Genomic DNA, 4,897 nt, shown 5'->3' on the forward strand with positions numbered 1-4,897 from the left:
CTATCAAAAATGTATCACTGAAATGTTAATTAAATAAACAAAGTTGTACCAATTTATATCTGGCAGTACTGAAATGAGACAAAACAAGGATCCCAGTTAGAGAGACAGTGCTGAACTTGAGCATATTACACAAATAATATAATTAGAAAATGCTCAAAAATGAGCCACGGTATTTTACTAATTATTTGGCCATTTACTAATTATATTGCTATAAAATGAACACAAACTAATTAATACTTCACAAATTAATGTACTAAAATGAATCTGAATCGCATGTAATACAACTGATCATTAAAAAAAGCACAGTAGCCTTTAGTCACACAGTGGCAAAACTACTTTGAATGCACCTGATCTACTCTAAAATGAAATTAAGTTTGTGCTTTGCATCTTTTAGTTACCTACTACAACAATGACACACAAATAAATTTGTTACTTATAATGTTTTTACTCATAACCTGGAAAAATACCTAGAAAAACACAATGCCAAGCCCACATAAAAACAAAGAATTGAGATAATACCTCAGCCATTTTAAAACAACATCTGTAGCTGATCATAAGTCATTATACAGCAGTTTATTATTCTAATATTAAACTGACTGACAGTCAGAAACAACAGTAATAACAGCATATGATGATATACGTACTGAAGTAGCAGACGTAATCATGTATGGATAAATCTAAAATGACAGCTTTTGCGTAAACAACGTCTGCCCAGGCAAGCTTTCCCTTTGTTCTGTTTTCACACAAATATATATCGGTTGTCTCTTGAAAAGTGTTCTGTGAGTAATGGGCGACCCCAGACACTTTGGCTCTCAAGCACTGTATTTGCTCAAGTTGCCATGATCCTGAGCGCCGCTGTTTCCGCTAAACACAGAATCACCTGGAAAGCTCGTCTGCTCTTGTTGCTTTTGGATACTTTAAGGAACTTTCCTACCACTTTGGCACGCAGACAAGAGAGGACATAGCACCGGATGAAAATCTATGATAGAATATCATCTCCATTTCCATTCAGAATTGCGATATAAAGCATGAGATTGGACTGTGCTCTCACAAACAGCTTTGACAGAGGCAGAAAGGAGAACATTCATAGCAAAAATCATTATGATTTATCTATTTGGAATTTCTGCAGACAAGAAATGAGAACAATTTTAGACCAAATGGCTCTGAACTTTAAAGCTACCTCGTAAATCTCACATTCCCAATATCCCCGAGTATGAAATGTTTTGCTTTTTTTGACTGACATTTCATAGCAGTTGATGCAAATCACTTTCAGCATTATTATTCATAAATACTTTCAAAACGTTACTGTTTATAATAAAAAATACTATTATAATTGTTGCAAATTCCATTAAGAAGTGCGGTGAAGTCTCCAAACTGACGTTTCCAGAAAGCCACAAACAAATGTTATGGTGATTTCTCTTCCAGAGTGCATCATGGGAGAACACCACCAAGTCATGAGAGTGGGAGGTTGTGCAGGGATTCCTTTCCAGCTTTTCATGAGCTGGAGGTTGTTTGGTGGAATCGATAATGCTGCTGAGTTCATCGTTATTTCAGCAGTATTTTAGCTGACTATGGACATAATACCTCAGTGACATTCAAACAATATCATTACTGAGTGTGGCATTGGCCAAGTTAGATTTAAAGACTTCACTGTGATTAATAACCAGATCTTTTGTCTGACAACAGCTCTAGCTTTTCTTGGAGCGTATCCACCACGACTCAGCCCACAGGCCATTTCACAGCGCTGAATTATGGAAAAACAATTACATCCAAATCTTGTGAAATTACCTGCATTCAACAGTGTTTCCTCTGCAGACAATTCCCTGAGCTTGAGCACACGGAGCTGTGGTTTCTTTATAGGATTTTTTGAGTACTTGTATACTTTGTACCATGTGTTGTTTAAACACACTCAACACACTAAATGACAACTACTAACTAGTAAACAACAACCTTTACCTTTGTATTTCATTTTTTCTATACGAAATGGAGTTTTTATTTCCAAACAAACACATACAGTACACCACCGGTCGAAAGTTTGGAATAGTTATGATTATTATTTTTTTTTTTTTAAATGGTTTTGAAAGATATCTCTTATGCTCACCAAGGCTACATGATTCTGACACTTTTAAATCATGTTCAGAACAGCTTGATGAATAGAGTATTATTATCACCATAACCTTTAATGAGCATATTTTTCCAAATACATTTTCTTGAAAAAAAAAATGAATAAAATGTTAGAAAATAATTTGTAACACAAATCACTACAAAAAACATCATTAAGATGCAGTATTGAGGAATGTGACCAAGGCGGGCACCAAGGGGAGCAAAAGAGGTTTAAAATATCTTTCTGGATATTAAAAGCTATATTAAAGGTATGATATAATGCCATTTTTTACAAGATGTAAAATAAGTCTCTGATGTCCCCAGAGACGAGTGCGTGTGAAGTTTTAGCTCAAAATACCCCACAGATAATTTTTTATAGCATGTTTTTATAGCAAATTTGTCACTTTTTGAGGTTGCAAAATGCTCTGTTTTTGTGTCTGTCCCTTTAAATGCAAATAAGCTGCTGCTCCTAAGCAGAGGGCGGGGTTTGTGTTAGCACATAGTCAGTGCATTCCAAACGGGATATATCGCCCGGGTCGTTCCAAACCGAAGTGCTCAAAACTGGTCACTTCAAAGGGCCTTTCGGAATGAAGGATTTCAAAGGGTACAACAGATGGACACTTCAGACCCCCATGATCCTTTGCACAGGGAAGTTGTTTGATGTCACAGAATGGGTACAGGAGGCTCGGAGTTCGATTTTACCTATAAATGTATGAAGGTATTTTTCTATACTACTGTAATATTTATACGAGTTTAGATGTTTCAAAAACAGAGACATAATATACAATATATTTAACATAAAAGACCGGCAGTAGCTTATAATGTTACTACAGTAAATTAATGCTTATTTTATAAACCGGGGGAAAAAGACGAAGGTGCCTCCGTGATTGTCTCGTTAACATGACGCAGAAGTGCGTTCCAAAAAATAGTTTTTTTGACCCCTACACCCTTCATCCCTTTGAAGCTCTCACTCCGGAGGGTAAACCCTTTGAAGGGATTAGGGCAGGGGTAGGAAAGTTCGGTCCTAGAGAGCCGCTGTCCTGCTGAGTTTAGCTCCAACCTTAATCAAACACACCTGAACAAGCTAATCAAGCTCTTCAGGATTACTAAGGCTATAGGCAGCTGAAGGTTTTTTTTAGGGTTGGAGCTAAACTCTGCAGGACAGCGGCTCTCTAGGACTGAACTTGCCTACCCCTGGATTAGGGCATAGGGATGAGCCCTTCCGAATGCAACGCAGAGAGTGTTAGCAGCACCGATTACTTCACGAAGACTTACTGAAAATGTCAGAAACTGTTCAGCCTTTTATGTTCAAACCAGAGTCGGACAATGACAGAGAGACTCATGAAGTGACAACATGTAGAATGCAACACAACGTTTCTGAATGGTTAGTTGCTTAATTTATGTAGCTGATGTAGCTGGAGAAGCTGGAGCTTAAACCCATTAGACAGAAATATTGAGGACAAAGACAGAGAGACACACAGGATTAGGGATAAAACCAGGCACAAGAAAAGAAACCACAAAATTTGAGATGATTGAGACATGCTGTCACAGTTAGGTCACGTTCTGAGGATACAGACACTTGGATTGGGATTGAAGACACAGACACATGAGTGGAGACTTGGGAAGCAGATTAAAATAAACAAGATCAGACTCAAGAACATGGGTTGTCAAGACACTCAGGGGAATATGGCCTGGAGAGATAGATACAGACACAACAGTAGCATTCAGTAGGCTCATTGGAAAAATGTGCCTCTACCTTTATTCTTGAAAAACTCCACAAACATACAAATACATCCAATTCACTGCAGTTTCCAGTTGAAATGAACTCTAAAGATTATCGATTAATAAGGATATACTTTCATGTGATTGCTGGTCCAATACTATGTTGTATATACTAATAGTGTGAGCTCAAAATAGTGCATGATTTGTAAACTAACAAATTTGATGCTGGCATCACATAACTAGCTGCATATGTAGGTCTATGTCTTTTCTGATGTGGTAAACTTGCTTGACAGCAGCTCATCTGGTACAGCGTTGCACTTCCGATGTATTGCACTTGGGTTTGAGTCCTGTGAAGCAAAAGTCACAATAAAAGAGCTCAAAGACCTGTAGAAGCTAGTTAAAATTTCATGGTTTCGTTTTTAGTGTGCGAATCATGCAAGAAGCAAAATAATTTTGCAAAAACATACACATATTTCCAATGAGCCTGGATTGCAAGATAGACATACATGCACACTCACACGCTGAGTCCAGCTTCCTCCTCCATCTTTTACTTTTATACGAAAGACAGATAGACTCTTCTATCTACAGGATACAGGATTCTTCAGATGAAGACCTGAACTCCACAAAAAGAGACCAGCAGAGCTCACTAGACCAGAGGTTCCCAACCCTGGTCCACACCACTGAACATTTTGGATGAGAATTCACCCCTTCAGTGACAACTCCTTCACCCAGGGGTAGGCAAGTTCGGTCCTAGAGAGCCGCTGTCCTGCTGAGTTTAGCTCCAACCTTAATCAAACACACCTGAACAAGCTAATCAAGCTCTTCAGGATTACTAAGGCTATAGGCAGCTGAAGGGTTTTTTTCAGGGTTGGAGCTAAACTTTGCAGGACAGCGGCTCTCTAGGACCGAACTTGCCTACCCCTGCCTTCACCCCTCCAGCACACATTTTTTTGCAGTGTTTCCCAACCCTGTTCCTGGACACACCACAACAGTACACGTTTTGGATGTCTCCCTTATCTGACCCATTCATTTCAAATCAAGAGGACCATCTACTAATGAGCTGATTAGTTGA

General features: G+C 38.5%; 1 long non-coding RNA gene across 1 annotated transcript; it reads right to left on the bottom strand.

Moving 5' to 3' along the window:
* Positions 1-3,823: 3,823 nt before the first annotated feature.
* Positions 3,824-4,558, bottom strand: LOC125268194. Its single transcript, XR_007184824.1, has 2 exons — positions 4,344-4,558; positions 3,824-4,172 (listed from the first exon to the last, which is right to left on the bottom strand). It is a non-coding gene; the product is annotated as an uncharacterized LOC125268194 (long non-coding RNA).
* Between the last annotated feature and the right edge of the window lie 339 nt (positions 4,559-4,897).

Source organism: Megalobrama amblycephala, linkage group LG5 (assembly GCF_018812025.1).
Source record: "Megalobrama amblycephala isolate DHTTF-2021 linkage group LG5, ASM1881202v1, whole genome shotgun sequence".
Lineage (NCBI taxonomy): Eukaryota > Metazoa > Chordata > Actinopteri > Cypriniformes > Xenocyprididae > Megalobrama > Megalobrama amblycephala.